The sequence below is a fragment of the Canis lupus genome, chromosome 7 (genome assembly GCF_011100685.1).
Source record: "Canis lupus familiaris isolate Mischka breed German Shepherd chromosome 7, alternate assembly UU_Cfam_GSD_1.0, whole genome shotgun sequence".
NCBI classification, from domain to species: Eukaryota; Metazoa; Chordata; class Mammalia; order Carnivora; family Canidae; genus Canis; species Canis lupus.
In genome coordinates, this window is record NC_049228.1 from 7,316,717 (window position 1) to 7,334,525 (window position 17,809).

Below are 17,809 nucleotides of genomic sequence, written 5' to 3' on the forward strand. Positions count from 1 at the left end.
CCTCAAAGTGCTGTAAAAAATCACATAAAAGCAAGACCTGGAACATAACTAAGGTTTGTTCTGGGATTTTTTGCAACAAACTCCAGTTTGTTTAGGCAATAACAAAAATGATGTTTCCATAGTAGGAAAGTCTCCATTAGTGTCCATAAGGGTTAGTTGACAACATTGGTTTAGGCAAAGTTGCTTAAACGCCCTGAAATAAAATGGCTTAGATATAACAGCTGAGGGTCATTACTCAGCAGCCAGGGGTATATGTTCAGGATCTAAATTCAATTGGATGTTCTGCTGTCATTGGAGAAATGAATTAATCTGACCATAGATGCAGGTAAAGGCTGAGGGTTAAAAATGTATAAATATGGCCTTTTTTAATCCTTTTTTTCAGGTTTCAATGAGTGGGATTAAAGATGGTAATGGAGAAGGTTAAGAAATAAGGTAAAATGGAAAATGACATGACATTCCTACTCTTCTGGACGGCTTAGTACCAATGGTTTTACCTGGTGTCAAACATCTTGGTAGCACTTGACTTCACAAAGCCCTCCTTACTTTTTCCTTATTTTCTGGAGGATTTTCAAAGGGAAAAAGGAAATGGACAGAGTGGTTCATGATAGAATCACAAATATGCCTACTTTGAAAGGATCTTAGAAAATAATTTATTCCAACCCGGCCAGACAACAGGCTTGATGGGCTGACTCTTTCATATGTACTCATGATAACTTTTGGTTAGCACAAGCCCAGTTCACAGTAGAAACTTAAAACATACTGAGTGATTACTCATTACTAAAGAGGTTAAATTAAAACTTTGAAAGGACCAAAGATTTTATATTATTTCTACATGGCAGTCATAGTTGTCTGCCACGTGGAATTTTCTTTTCTGGTCTGGTGTGTTTGGCTAAATCCTAGATTTTTTTATTTGTTAAAAAATTCTAGAAATTTTATCACAGAAATTGGAAGCTCATGACCTGGACAAAATGGAAAATTCTGGAAGTACTTCCAAATTTTGTCTGCTGGATTCTGTGTATATGTTGGGTGCGTGACTATGCATGTGTGTGTTGTTGCGTGTGTGTGTGTGTGTGTGTGACAGAGAGAGAGGGTGTGTGCAGGTGCACGCTTGAGAAATTGTTGGCATTAAAAAAGTTCTTAGCAGATAGAACTCATATAATTCCATTACCATGTACACTACTATGCTCTCTTGATGTGAAAAGACTAGGGAATTTTGCTCAATCTTTCAAAGGGCCAGGGCATCCAAAGCATTAAATATGTACCAATGCTATCAAAGTGGGAAAAAAGCCCTAAAATCTGAGGATAATTGCACACATCAAGCTAATTACCCAGAAGCACTATTAGCTAATGAGATTAGCCAGGAGGACTGTCCAGCATTGATTAATCAAAGAATAATGCCAATGCACCTGCAGTAAAAAGGCACCTGATCTCTAATAACAGAAGTGTTTGCCCATGTTTGGAAATACTACTACCCAGTTATTTTTTTGCTATTCTTTTGCTTTATAAGAAGCAAAAGTCTTCATAGATTAATACTCCATGGAGGGCTACCGTGGACTATAAATCAAATAGTTTTGTCACTCTAGACAAAGGAGCTGAGGTCATGACTCAATTTCTCCGTGAAAGAAATGGAAATGTTCATCTTCTGCACCCCTCCCATCCACAAGACTATGAGAAAGCATTTGTGGATCTTTGCACAGCCTTAGCTCCAAGCAAAATCTTTGGTGCTTAAAAATAGCAAACTAGTCAAATGCCCCAATTATGAAATGTCTAGCTGGCACTTCCCTTGTCTTTCATCAGGAAAAATATTCACTTGATGGAGAACAGCTATCCGTTTACAACATACAACTAATCTAAGAGAAAATGACAAATACTTGAATAGGAAAAAAATAATAACATAGAAAAAATGTTTCAACTTACTCTTAATTAAAGAAATGTAAGCTGAAACAACAAAAATCCTCTCACAACTAGAGAAAAATGCCAATCATCCAACTATTTTTCTGGGTACCATTCTAAAGAAGCATTGATCATTGAGTTTGTTTAGGGAAAATTACCAAAAACTTGCCGTGTAATTTTAAAATTCCTATATTAAATTGCATTTTCTATTTTTTTTTTTTCTGGACAACTCTGCTTGTCCTATGCTCCATAAAGGGGACTTTTTGACATACATTTAAAAAAGTCATCAATGTGACTCTATTACAGGGCTGAGATATTGATGTGCCAGTGAAAAGATTTCTAGTTGGTAAATGCTGGGAGAAAGAGTTTTTGTCACCACTTATTAGAAAGCAAATTCAAATGCTTTTGAACTTCAAAGGCCCTCTGTAGGGAGAAATTAACCAAGTTTCTATCCCCTTGGATAAGGGATTTTATTTTTTACCACAAGGGCCACAGTGGAAAGGACTGATGTGTGAATAGTCTGGTACTGTTCTAAGTTCTGTGAGGACATTAACAGAGTCAGGTGTATTTTAGAGACCAAGAAGAGACCGCAATGTAGACCTATGTTGCTTTCTTTTTGGGGGCAGCACAAGAGAATTGTCAGCTCCGGATTTTTTTTTTTTTTCCTCAGGAGCCAATTATTATGGATATGTTCTCACAGTCTATTATTATTAATGACTTTTATCCTCAGAAGAAGAATCATGGAAAAATATTTTAAGCACTTTTTAAAAAAAAGATTTTATTTATTCACTCATGAGAGACACACAGAGAGAGGCAGAGACACAGGCAGAGGGAGAAGCAGGCTCTCTGTGGGGAGCCTGATGTGGAACTCCATCCCAGGACTCTGGGATGATGATTTGAGCCAAAGACAGATGTTCAACCACTGAGCCACCCAGGTGCCCCTTAAAGCACTTTCTTAAGGAGATAATGTGTTCATACATTTATAATAGTCTTTATTCCATGGTTATACAATTTACTTGTATCCCTGATAGAAAGGATGTTTGCTAAGGAGGGATAACCTGGTCCTATCTTTTTTTTTTTTTTTTTTTTTTTTTTTTTTAAGTAGGCTCCACTCCCAGTGTGGCGCTTGAACTCATAACTCTGAGATCAAGACCTGAGCTGAGATCAAGAGTTGGACACTCCACCAACTGAGCCATCCTGGTACTATTTGCTGATGAGTTTCCCATGTGTACCACAGTGCCCAGACGAAAATTAGTGTTCAGAAAGTATTGGATACATGAGTGACTGATATCTATAAGCTATCACTAAAGGTTGTCAATTCCTTTGCCTTGAAGCTACAACTCTACTTATATACATTCCTTAACAATCTCTAATAATTTATCTATTCATTCAACACATGTTTCCTAAGTGAGAGCTCTGAGTCAGCCTCTATGTTAAGTGCTGGGAATATGGCAATGAAAAAGCAGACCAAAAATCACTGCATTTATGGAGTTTATGTTCTAGTAGGGGAGACAGATGGGGATAAGTGCTATGGAGGACAATAAAGCTGAAATCGAGAAGTATCATTGTTGGAGGCATGTGTGGTGAAGAATTGAAATATTCTAGTTTCTGTTAGTCTTCCTTTAAGAAAAAAAGAAGAAAGCCTTGGAAGTCTAGATGGAGAAACACAAGTTTATATTTACAAGACGTAGCCAAGTATAAAGACAAGAGCAGCCACCCAAAAATATCCTGAAAAAATATGGGAGCTATCAAATTCCTATCTCTTCTTCTATTGTCTTTATATCTGGCCACTTTCCTTGAGTTAGTCTTAATCTTATCCATTTGAGTCTGCAAGTTGCCTCTCTACCCTGGGTTGCTCTTGATATGTGTCCACCTGGCTGCCCTGGCTAAGCTTGTAATATGTCTCCCCTGCTAAGCTGAGGAGGAATTCCTCCCCTGCCTGTGAGGAATCACGATCAGAACTGCTGCTGCTCCCAGGTGAACTCCCACTGCGAGTGCAGCGTGCCTTGGGATTCCATTTTTGGCATGTTCCATCGTCCCAGGAAATGGCATCAGCCTCCTCCTGGGAAGTAGATGATACTCACCTAATTTTCTTAGATGTGGAAATAAGTTCCGAAGTGTAGGTGTGCAATGTGGTGGTGCAAGAGCTCATATCCAAATTTGAGTCATTTCTATGTCAAAATCCACACTCTCTTCATTGCACTATTCTTCTTTACCAGAAACTTAGGGGGGCAGTGGGTACATAAATTATTTCAAAAGGAAGGGGAGAAAACAGAATGAACCTAAAGACAAATTTGGCCAATCCCATTTATACCAAGAGCTAAGCCTATGTGAATTTGTCTACCCACTTCCATTTTCCCTCCATAGAAGACATAATGATTTCATAATCCCATAGCTTTATGTTCATTCCCACAAGCTAATAGATCCTTAGCTCTCTCCAGTGAAACAAACAATACTTGATAGTGACTTACTTCATGCTTCTTATTTGTAATACAATGTCTTTTCTTAAAGGAAAAAATCTTGAGTCCCCTATGTCGGGGACTTTTTCTAACCTAAAGTGGTGGATTCATAGATTGCATGGCCACTCTGCACAGAATCTAAGCTTCGAGATGCTCTATGATGACATTTGTAAACATAAAACAAAGGTATGTTTTATTATTTATTTGACTCCATCCTTCAGATCTTTTCAGATATTTCACAAGGAAGAAATTGGCATATGCTCACTTTCCATCAGTCTTTCAATGCTGTTATATGTCTCTAACATCTGCATTACTGTATTTGAAGAAGAGGTTAAGAGATCAGAAATGTGGAAATTAACCTGCCAAGAATGTAAGGTAAATACCATCAGAGTGGGTAAAAGAAAGAAAGGAAAAAAAAAAAAAAAAAGTCAAGCAATGAAGAAAGAACAGACCTTACTGGAGTTTTGTTGTTGCCTTCGAAAATTTGGAATTACCATTTGGAAATGTTTTCAACAAGGGCAATACAAACATGTCAGAAATGTAAAACATCAGCCCGCTCCCTGTACCTGCTTTTTAAAAATTGCTCTTTGATTGAATCCACAGGGAACAACAGAGGCAAGGCAATGGGCCTTATACAATGAAATACTTAAATATGATTGAGGAAAGGCCAGCATTTGAGGCTCTTGTAGTGAAGGATTTATTCACAGTGTTTTAAAAAGAGCCTAAAGAGGCGGGGTGATAGGAGAAGGGGCTGGCAAAAGAGAGAGGACATAGGTTGGCAAAGGTGGAGTTGAGGGTATGAAAGAGCAAAGAATGGGGGGAAAAAACATTTTTAAAATAAAATAAAATAAAATACCCTCAAGTCAGATTCCTTTATATAAACCTTTGGGGACCCAATAAAAAGCTGCAACTAAATGAAAGTGTTACCAAAGCAGATGGAGAATAACATCAGAAAATCAAATGACACATTTAAAAGGGCAAAACATCAATATTACCTAAAGAACTGATCAAATGTGTCATTTTGAAATGCACACCAAAGCAACAAAATCATGAAATGCATTAAAACGGTGAACTGGGGAATGGAGAGTGGGCGCTTGGTTGACTCCCGCCATGCAGAAAATCAGACGTTATGTGCTGGAATACATGAATATAAAGGGAGGCAGGTTGTTTCTGTACACATTTAGAAATTGTCAAAAAAATATCAAAATGATGGGCCATGCTAAGAGATGCATTTGTTCCAGCCAAGGGGACTTCAACGGGTTTCCTAGACAGCCATCCTGATGCTCCGCCTTGTCAAATGATTCTCTTCCTCTGAGCCACAGCATCTCTTTGGAGGAGACTTAACAGGTGAGAGGGCCACAGGCAAAACCTATGAGCTCTGGACTACGAATACGATGTGGTTTTTAATAGCGGGAGCCCTTTGATGACTAGCTTATCTGTGGGTGTCACCCAGCCCTCCTAGGCTCCTCTGCAGCAAAGCTCTAATCATCGCGGCCAGAAGAGCTGGTTCGGAGCAGCTAAAAGCAAGCTGTGTGTTGTCTGGATCAGGAAAGTCACTGTGTGTGAAACCATCAAGTCAACCGTTTATCATTAGGTATACACGTTCTCTGAGGATTTTGAAAATACCACCAGAGATCTCCGATGGGACTCCTAAAATTAGAAAAGTCTCTGCTGGGTGCAGGGATGGAAGGAAGGGAGGATGGGTGTCCAGCATTCATGACATAGGATGCCTTCCCTGCCTATTCAATGTGCTAGGTAAGGACAAAGGCTTTAGACTCACGTTGGCATAGAATTTAATGAGCCAGGAGAATGTAAGCTATTTACTAAGTCTCTCAAAGTCTCTGGTTTCCTCATCTATAAAATAAAGATAATAATGGTTAAGTGGTTAACCATCTGATGGGAGTCCTTGCAAGGATTAAATTGAAAAAAGATCAATGGAATTGAGGAGAAACCATTTAACTAGTTTAAATACAAGCTAGAAATATTTTTAGAGGATTCCTTTACGATATAGGTTAAAAAGAATTTTGAGCGTTTCTGATTTCTTAATAAGAGGAGAGAATTACGGAAAGAAAGAAGAGAAAGAGAACTGATATATCTGAAGCCTTAAAAGAAAAGAACAGGTCCTATACCAAGGAAGTAGATGATGTGTATCTGTCAAGTTTTAAGCTTCCCTACTTTAGAAGTTGGGTGAGACACCAGAGGACTGAGGATTCCATGGCCATTTTTGTGAAGTTCCTGTAAGATATTAAATCTGTAACTCTGAGTGCTCCAGACTTATCCAGACAGAGGGTCATGGTCTGATCAAGAAATCAGAACCAGGGGCAGCCCAGGTGGCTCAGCAGTTTAGCGCTGCCTTCAGCCCAGGGCCTGATCCTAGAGACCCTGGATCAAGTCCCACGTTGGGCTCCCTTCATGGAGCCTGCTTCTCCCTTTGCCTGTGTCTCTGCCTATCTCTCTGTGTGTGTGTGTGTGTGTGTGTGTGTGTGTCTTTCATGAATAAATAAATAAAATCTTTAAAAAAAAAGAAAAGAAAGAAAAAAAGAAAAGAAAAGAGAAAGAAAAGAAAAGAAAAGAAAAAAGAAAGAAGAAAAGAAAAGAAAGAAAAGAAAAGAAAAGAAAAGAAAGAAAAGAAAAGAAAAGAAAAGAAAAGAAAAGAAAAGAAAAGAAAAGAAAAGAAAAGAAAAGAAAAGAAAAGAAAAGAAATCAGGACCAGAAGTTAAACTAGGATTCAGAATATGCTTGACTAGGATGACCAGGGGGCCATACTTCTCTAGGAAACCAGGCTGCAAGTGAGGGGGAAACAACATTGCTTCTACTAATGTGGTATCTTTGCATAAATGATGCTTCCTCCAGCCATCTGCAGAGCTTGCTGGCTCCCTTCCTGTGGGTTCCTGCTGAGATCAGCATTTTGGCATTTCAGCAAGGCCTTTCCTCATACCCCACCTCTACCCCAAATACACCTAACATCCTTATTCTTCTCTAGCACTAACGCCATCTGACATATTGTATTTCTTCCTGCCTATGTTAACTATCACACTCGTAGGTAGAAATATAGGTCCTTGAAAGAGATTTACATCCTATACCCTGGAAGCAGCAAATATACTTTGTGTGGATAAAACATCTTTGCAGGTGTGACTAAGTTAAGAATTCTTAATTGGGGAGATTATCCCTGACTGTCAGCATGGACCCAAAATGCAATCACACGTATAAACAAGAGGAAGAGGGAGACTGGACACACATGGAAAAGACCAGATGAAGACAGTGCAGAAATAAACTTGAAGATGGTGGCCTTGAAGATTAGGATGCACGGCCACAAGCCAACGAATACCAGCAGCCCCCGGAAACTGGAAAAGACAAAGAAAGGATGAAGGGAATATGAGCCCACCAACACCTGGACTCCAGACTTCTGGCTTCCAGTACTACGAGAGAATAAATCTCTGTGGTTGTAAACCACCAGTTGGTGATAATTTATTACAGCAACTATGAGAAACTAACATGTCCTTCTTCACTACAATGTAAACCTGAAGAGAAAGAGGACTTCTTCTGTTTGGTTCTCTACTCTAACCTCAGCACCTAAAGCTGGGGCCTGGTACAACTAAATGTTTACTATTTATAGTTGATGAGTGAATGAATGAAAAAAAGTTTTCGAATTTCAAATATATCCCAAGGATCAGTCTATTTGCTCCTCTAAAATAAAACAATTGCCAGCGGTTGGCATTTGAAGGGCTCGGCATGCACCAACATAGCCCACCAATTCGTTCATGACATAGCGAGGCTCGCCATGAGAAGCATTTCAGGCCCTTCTTAACCAGAAAGATCTTGCTTAATTCATAAGTGGAGCAACCTAGTCTAGAAACCAGAACTTTGGCCCTCAAGCCTGATATTCCATCCAGTCCAGCTCACCTATCCTCTTTTAAGACACAGGTTCTTCAGGGGGAATTTACAAAGCTGGAAGGGGACCAAGACTAGTTTGCACAGGTAACACATACTAACCAGTCTCATTTCTTGCCAGCCGTACTTCATCCATCATATCTCCAACAGATTCTATGGTAATAGTCAAAGCCAGCTGTTACCACCCAAGGCTGACTCTGCCGATAATAGATTATTATAATGTATGTAGCTAATAGGGCTTATGCTATCATAATGTGGCAGGACAGGATGGATCTCTGTAATAAAAACTAAGAATCTCTTGCATTTATATATCGCCTTTACTTTCTAAATGCATTCACATCTGTTATGTCATTTACTCATCCCAATACCCCTGGGAGGGATGGATCCATTCAGGATAATGCTCTTTTGTTCAGGAGGGCTGAAGAGTGCTCCCAAGATCCACCCCCACCCCCAGGCAAGTGGGCATTAGTCACTGCCCTCCTAAGTCACAGAATCAAATATGTAAGTAGGTGTCCTAGAAAAGTCGAAAGAGGCTTACCCATGTGACAGTTCACTCTTATGAACTAGTCCCTGCCTTAGAATGAAAAATGAAATTCTGTACTCTTGTTTGATAAATTGTAATTGCCTTATTCACCTCTCCCTGTGCCCATCCCTCTTCTCTCTTTCCTTGGCATGTAAACTTAGTGGTGTCACCGAATGAGTCAATCAGAATCAGAATTTTAATCTATTAAGCAAATGTAAAAAAAAAAAGTCAATGTACTATAGCTATTAAACCATTATCGAAACAAGAACAACAACACAAATCTCACTTTTATAAGCCGTAGCAATCATAGAGAAAAAAAAAAATCTAAGCTAGCAACTGCTTTCTCCAGTTCTTTCATGATCTGCTCATAGAAAGAAAAATACATGACAACCCAAAGTTATCATCTTGTCCCAGGATAACCAAAGCTAGGTTGGAGGGAGATGGTTCACCTCATTTCCAAACAGCTCCTGAAATAAGGAAGTGTGGGAACCACACCAATGAGAAGATCTTAGTCGCCAAACTTATTAAGTGCACTCACTCCAAAATTACATTCCCTGCTTCTTTTCAGCACAAATTGAGCACCTTTAAAAGGGGATACAGAACACTTACACCTTTTAGAACAAAATATCGCTCTTGTAAGCCATTTATTTCTAATTACACAATTATTTTATCATGTAGCACTTGCTGAAAAAAAAGACTATAAGGGAAAGAATAGGCTGATTTAAGGTATTTTATTTCTTTTTATTGAAAAAAGTTAACAATCTAATTTCTTTTCTCTCTGGAATTAAAAAATGTTAAGGCGTATCAAGTGTTTCTCATTTCTGGATACTAAAATAATAATGTAATTAAAGATTAAATAGCATAGCATCATAAGAGATTGTTAAATCTACTTGTGAATAGAAGTAAAAGCCATATTATTCAAGGAATTTTAGAACTGGAGATAATTATTATCTAGCTTTAAATTGGGAATCAAATTCTTCCAAAGTACATGCTGCTGGGCACTTTCAAAAAGTTGCCCAGACTCGGGGCACCTGGATGACTCATTCCATTAAGTGTCCTACTCTTGATTTCGGCTCAGGCCATGATCTCAGTGTTGTGAGTTTGAGCCTTGTCTTGGGTTCCATGCTGGGCATGGAGTCTGCTTAAGATTCTCTCTCTTCCTCTCCCTTTGCCTTCCCCCACCCCCTTTTTCTCTAAATAAATAAATAAATAAATAAATAAATAAATAAATAATAAAAAAATAAAACTTGCCTGACTCTAGGACTGCCAAGGCTTTGGATGCACCCAGTTACATCCTCCGGAACACTCTGCTTTTAGGGCTTTGTTTATCTCCAGTGAGCTGCCCCTCCTGCTACCTCCCCTCAAACACCTCTGGTTATGCAGAGGGCTTCAGTTGCTGTTCTGACTCCAAGCCAGGGGGTGTAAACTAGACTGGGAGTGTGGAGGCCAAGAAAAATTAAGGCCATCCCACCTCAAGTTTAGCATTAGCACAAGTACAGCCATCTTAGGCCCCTGTGAATAAGAGCTGAACTTTATGGGAAAAACTGCAGAATGTACTCAATGTCCTTGGCAGGGAATCCCATATCAGAAAGACAACAGAGCTCAGAATTGCCCTCAGCAGAAAATCCCATATCAGAGAGACAACAGAGCCCAGCCTGTGGTAGAAAGTCCCATATTAGAATAAGAACAGAGCTCAATGCCCTTGAAAGCCCCATATCAGAATGTAAACAGAACTTGAGAAATTCCTCCACTCCTCCTGAAATTCCCCTAGACCAGCCTATAAAAAACCCAGCTGTAACCCACTTCGGGGTCCAAGTCCCTGCTCTGCTGTGTTGGGTACACTTGGACCCAAGCTCGAGCTTGCAAATAAACCCTCGTGCGCTTGCATCGGTGTCGGCTCCTTGGTGATTTCTCGGATTCGCAATCTTGGGCACAACAGGAGGATTGGGGTCCATCTCTCCCGAAGGGGAGTCTGGGCCCATGCCTCACCTGGACTATTGGACAAGTCCCCTAATTGTCCCCCTGTCTGTCTCTAGTCATGCCTCCTTTAAACCTGTCCTCCCCACTGCAACTAAAGAGGTCCTTTAAAGGTGAATCTGATTCCTTCTTGATTAAAACCCTTCAAGGATCCACCTTTCCTCCCAGATCATACCCAAACGCCACAGGATAGCAATCAGGGAGCTTCTCCATTTTGCCCCAACCTGTCTTTCCAGGTCCCCTCCTGCCATTTCTTACCATTGCCTATGGAGTATCTCGCACTCGGGCCTCATGGACAATAAAGCTTTGCATGCCTCTCTATTCTCTCTGCTTGGGAATACCCTCCTCCATGATCTATCCTGGCAAAGCTCACTCATCCTTCAACTCAGATGTCACCTTGGATTCTAAGTCCCCGAAAAGGGCAGCGACAGCAGCATCTGTCTTTGTGTACTTCACAGCATGGAACTTACTTGGCTTACCAGATATTTTTAACTAATTGTGGAAAGGGGGGAAAAGAAACCCCAAACCCTAGCATTTCTGACAAGACTATTCTTCCTCTGTTATGTACTTGTCCTATTCTTTTAGTCGCTTTCTTATTCTTTGGTTCCTTTCCTATTTCCTGATAGCGGGGAGTGAGAGAATGGGAAGGCACTTGCAGTTGGGGAACCTGTGGTGAAACCAGTTGTGTCTCTGCCTCTACTGGAATTTCTTCTCCACCCTATTGAATGCCTCTGCCTCGGGGGCCTGGGTGGGGACAGCTGTTTAATAAACCACATCAGCAGTGCACAAGGGCTTAAGACAGAATGAAAGTGAGAACCTCAGATTCCATTTCAACTCTGGTGATAACCTCTGAATTCCATTATTCACCATTTTAATACAACCTTTATTATTTCGCTCAACCCCCCCTCCCACCCCCCAGCTTCCTTCTTCCCTTTGGTGTAGTCAAATGGCCTCTCGCTCAGGGGTTGGTGGCTTTGTACAGTCAGCCTCTATTCATATGCAGAAGCTCACAGCTGCTCCAACCCTTCAGAAATCGGATCCGGCTCCCCTCATCCCCTCCCCACCTCACTGCTTTGTAAAATCCTTGCTTGGCAAAGAGAAAGGCCGCATCTCTTAGCTGCTTCGGCCCTGCCTGCCCCCATTCAATTCCAGTCAAGTGTGGTTGGTGCTGGTTATCCTTTCAAAGGGTTTCCATATTCCCATTCATTCGAAAAGAGAGGTGGGGGGCGGAGGGGGTGCAGAGGAAAGAAGGGGGGGCGGTGCCCTCCAGGAGTGAACGGGATGCAAAGCTGAGCTTTTGAAGCTGGCCTTGCTTACACCAGCGCTGCCTTCCAGGCAGTAAGAAAGGCAGCCTCACATTACACAATCGAAGAGGTGGGAAGCTAATTTTTGTTTAAGATTTTATTTATTTCTCCCTGAGAGACACAGAGAGAGAGAGAGGCAAAGACACAGGCCGAGGCTCCCTGCATGGACCCTGATGGGGGACTCAATCCCGGGACCCCAGATCATGCCCTGAGCGGAAGGCCAACGCTGAGCCACTCAGGGGGCTCGATGGGGGGGCTAATCTTAAGGCCTCGAATTACCCCCCAAGGGTGTTTCACTGCATCTGGGAGCATGGAGGCCGCTGACAAAGCTGAAGGTCCCCCAGCCCCGGGTTTGCTTGGGAGACACCTGTTGCCGCAGGAGCCCCATGACCTGTCCTTCCTTCCAGGTCGCAGCTGAGCTGGCTGGGGCCCAGCGCCAGATTGCTGGCGGACACCTGGCTCCCGTCAAGCGCTGGCATCTCATCCCAACAGGCTGAAATGAGGTTGCAAAGCTACCTGTGAGGAAGGAAGGGGAGGTGGGCAGGCGCTGATGCGAGCAGAAAGGCCGCAGTGGCCGCCCAGGAAGGCTGCGGGCAGGCCCAGCCACTGGGAGCGCTTCAAGTCTGCTTCTCCAGAAGCCTGAGGCCCCTGGTCTCTCCCTCAACTCTCTCTCTTAGTGACTTGGCCTTTTTCATGAGTACTTTAATAAAACTAACTATTTTCTACCCTGTGCAAGGAAGATCAGAAACGCTCCTGCTTTGGAAAAGTAATGACTTCGGATTCCTGGGGTGTCCAGAGGAAAGGAGTCGAAGGGCTTGGGGGAGGGAGCAGCGACTGGCCCACCTCAGGGCTCCTGTTACAGGACTGTAAGGAAGCTGGGCACGAGGGGCCCCTCTGAAAATCCCACTGGCACCACATGAAAGAAGGCGTATCTTTGTAGGTCGAGGAAGGGAGATAATCTTTTATGACTCCGGACTCAACACGTTTATATCCAGCGATTTGTCATCTAATCCTTGTGCTTTGCCTGGGGTCACAAGAGTCCTGTCTACCCCGAGTGCACAGTGAGGCTGGCAGGGAGGGTGGGAGCCTCATCTGCAATCTCAAGGTCTGTTCTGAACTGACAGGCCACCCACAGACCCTAAGACCTCTTGGGAGAGTTAGCAAAAGAGATCTCTTTCTCTCTCTCTCTCTCTCTCTCTCTGATATCCCATATCTAGTCCATCAGCAAATCCTATTGGCTCACTTTCAAAATATATTCAAAACCAATCCATTTTTATCATGTCCTCTGTTGTCGGCCCATGTGCAGTCCAAACCAGTAGCATCCTTCACCCACATCACTACAGTAGCCCCCCGGGGTCTCTCTGCCACCGCCCCGCTGTCCCTGCCTCCACCCTTCTCTTTATTCTCCACAGCAGAGCCTGAGAGGTATCATGAGGTCTCCACTGCCAACACTGTCCTGCCCAGATCCCTCCCTGAACTCTCTACCTCTTCCACATGCACCCCCTCATTCACTGGTTTTCAGCTGCCCTGTCCTCGGGGACCTGTCCCTGGGGAGTGGCAGGACTGCCCCCAACTCAGGGCTCTTGCCATCTCCCATCCCTATGCCCAGAACACTCCCCCAGATATCCTCATCTCTCACTTCCTTCAAATCTGCCCCAAAGTTACCTCCTTGGCGATGCTTTCTTAATTGTCTTGTTTAAATGTGCCATGACCAAGCCAGCACCGTCTGTCCACCTTGCCTGCTTTATTTCTCCCCATTGCACTTACTACAGCCTAACACACCACGTGTTTGCCTCATTCTGTTCCCCTTGACCTGCACTGAAGGGAGGATTTTTGTCTGTTTTGTGCATTATTGTATCCTCAATGTCTGGAGCACTGCCTAGCATGTAATGAGTGCTCCATTGATATTTTTGGAAAGAATGGATATTTTGTCCACTCTTTGGTCAAAATTCTGAAAAATTGAGAGGAAAGTTTGCTTTGGCATGAAGGCAGGCTCCCAATGGGCTGCAGGACCCAGCTCCTCCCAGAACATGGGTGTATGGTGGCCAGAGCAGAGAGATTTTGAAGGAACATGCAGGAGTGTAGGTCAAACACTGACCCAGAACTTGAGAAGCTAGATTCTAAGTTTGAAAGAAGAATATAAAAGGGCACTGTACCCACTGGAGCCCAATCATTCATGCCAGTGAGAGGGCACTTCTCAATAGTTGGGAAGAAATCCTTCCTTAAATCTGTGGCCTCATTCTGGGGCAAAAAGCAGCCAACCATAATGAACCTGAGTGTGGCCACTCTGGCTTCTCTGCTCTCCCCTTTACTGATCTGTTCTTGTCATCACAGGAGTTCTCAGAGTGGCCGCGCAGAGCAATCAGGGCAGAATCAGTTGCTGGAGACACTCAGAAGAAGATTTTACAGCATGGATTCCTGTTCTTCGGTGAGAAGGCCTAGGAGTCACGGACTTTGTATTCATAATCTTACCTGGGCCACTTTCCCTTCATGCCTGTGTGACCTGAATAAAATGTCTCATACCCACATTGTACCATCTGGACCCATAGATGACTATCCCAGCCCTATTGAAGTGAGTGCAGTGGAGATGTCTATATTCTGCACCTGCCCTTGACTTAGGATATAATTTGGAGCTTCTCCAGCTGCTACTCTTGGAAATTAGAATCAAGGAGTGGAATTGTCCAAACTTTCTTTCCAAGACCTCAGTGTCTGATCCAACCTGGGGTTCCAGAAGTGTACAGTGGACACAGGACTTAAATGGTAATTAGATAGCCAAAAAGAGAGCATCCATAGGTGGCTATGGTAACCAAAAAGGAGATCCATATATAAACCGTCTAAAGATGATGACTGAAGAAAAGAAAGCAACAATAAGAAGCAAACAGGTTTTGAAGAGTGAGTGAAGAAGACAGAAGCCCAGAGCCTGGCCCCCTTATGTCCTCTCTCTTGGAAGGTAGGGCCTGTTAAAGGACCTGAGAATATTAGGATAGGAATAGGCAGCTCTAAGCTAAGTTTGGAACAGATTTAGTGAAAGATAGAAAGTCTTCATCTCTTTAAAAAATAGACTAAAGTAAGTGTCCATAAAAATAACTCATCCAGAACGTATCTCAAAACCCTCTCTCTCTCTCTTTTTTTTTTTTTAAGGTAAATGCACACATTTGTTGTGTGTTTGAAGCATAACCAACTTTTTTTGTTGTTGTTCCTGGTCAGCTCTGCCTCTCTGCCAGGCCAGATGCACTCATGGACACCGAAACCATGGCACGCAGCCCTGTCTCTGGTGGAGTTGTGATGAATGCATCTGGAGACTTGAGACTAACCGAATTTTGGAACTACTAAAATCGTGGCTTGTCATCCTCACTTTAAAAATTGACGATTCTGCTACTCTCGGCAGATTTCAGCCTATTTTCTGAATGCTTTAGAGTTTGTAAACACTTTCGTATACATCATCTCATCTCATCTCTGTCCCTCTGGCAAGCATTGAAGTAAAAGAAAGGAATTGCTTCAGATGAATCCCAAAACATGACCTATTTGGTCCCCATGCCATCTATTATTGATTGAACTAAACATTTTCAGCGCAAATGAACAGATTCACCGATTTACAAAACTAGATTATAAAACATTTATACCTGCCTTCTGGCCATAAGATAGAACTCTTCGGTTAAACAACAAATTCCTGGGGGCAGGAGGTGGAAGAGAGTGCCAAGGACATCCTGTCCACCCCTACAAACTCACTCTCTGCCTTCCTTTCCTCTTTCTGTGGACCCTTAGCTGATACTCAGGAAGCCCATCCTGGGATGTGCTTATCTTTCCCCTTAATGTACCAGATAGAAGCTAATGGAAGCTCCACTGATTGAATTTTGTGTTTATAGTTCCCAAGGCGAGATTATAAGGAAGGAAAACCATAAATGGGTTGAAATAATACAACCTCAGTTGCACGTGCCAGGATTGCATGGGATGATCCAAGACTGCAATCACATGACGGTGATCTAGGTCCTGCACCCCTCCTCCTCTTTGGACCTCACATCTAGTCTTGCCTGAATTCTCCCCACTCACCACCACCATTCCCAGCAGGAGGGTGGGACTAAAATCCCTCCAGGCCTTTCAGCCCAATAGACACACGGGGACGTCTGCTTTCCCACAGTGCCCTCCAGGTTTGCTTGCTACATGTGGGCTTCCTGACAGCTCCAACCATCACACAGTGGCCTCAGACTTCTTCCTCTCTTGCCCAGCACTCCTTGCCAAGGCCCTCAGCTCCGCAGGCTGCTTCTGTGCCCAGTGCCTATGCCTGAGGCCATTTCCCCAGCCATGCCAAACTCTGCTGGGAGTCAGGACAATGCCTTTCTCCACCATGTACTGTCCTGCTTTCCCAGCCAGGGGCACTGAAGGTGCTTCTTGCCCCTCTGCATGAGTCTCAGAATCCACATCAAAAACAGGTGACCCTTGAGCAACACCGGTTTGAACTGTGCACGTCCACTTACATGTGCATTCTTTCTGATAAATACAGGACTGTATGGTAAATGTATTTTCTTCATAACATTTTCTTTTCTCTAGCTGACTGTATTATAAGAATACAGTACATAATACCTATAACTTACAAAAATATGGGTTAGTTGACTGCTTACACTATTGGTAAGGCTTCAAGTCAACAGTTGACTACCAGTAGTTAATTTTGGAGGAGTCCAAAGTTATATGTGGATATTCAACTGTGCAGGGGGTCAGCACCCCTAGCTCCCATGTTGTTCAAGGATCAGCTGTAGTCTCTCTGGACTCACACATAGTCCGTGGCATTGAATGGAGGGAATACACTACCTATTACTACCACATTCTCATACCTGTTACTTGTGATCCCTGAAACACTTTTGTCCTTAACTGGTGAAGGGAAACAGAATTTGCCACCCCAAAATGTGTCTCTTTGGCATAAGGATTATCTCAAGCTAGTTATTTTTAAGAAACTGCAGACATAAGAAGAGCTCTGAAAACTGAGTAGAAGTTACCCTTGTGTAAGAGACATTTACATTTATACAGGAAATCTTCATTAATAAGGGTGTTTTCTACTCATCTACACCAGGATGAAGAGGATTCTAAATCTCTAGAAACTCAATGCAGAAGTCTAGGATTTAGATCTGGGGATCCCTGGGTGGCGCACTGGTTTGGCACCTGCCTTTGGCCCAGGGCGTGATCCTGGAGACCCAGGATCGAATCCCACGTCAGGCTCCCGGTGCGTGGAGCCTGCTTCTCCCTCTGCCTATGTCTCTGCCTCTCTCTCTCTCTCTGTGACTATCATAAAAAAAAAAAAAAAAAGTTTAGATCTGCACCACAACATTGACCTTGTTGACTGTGTTTTTCCTGGTAACCTCCTTAACCGGCTTCCCCACCCCCCCAACATCTTTGGTCTGTAGCTGGAGATGTTATTTAAGGCAGTGGCTGGGGCCATTTTGGGAGCGACCCAGTTTTCCTGTATTGCTCTCATATATAAAGGAGATATAGTACATAGTATTCAACTTCCATTTGTTTTTCTCCTATTAATCTATCTTTTATTATGGGAGTGGGGGGAGTAGCTCAGCTAAGAACCTAGAAGGGTAGAGGGAAAATTATTTCCTCCTCCAGACAGGCCTTCCCCTTTTCTCACCAAATCATTCATGGAAACTAATGCCCCAGGAGTAACCTGCCCCACACACCCAGTCAGGGAGCCAGCTTGCTGCTGTGACATCTCAGGATTCCAGCAGTGACTCACATGCCTTCAAACTGCAAAGTTCTCTTTCCCT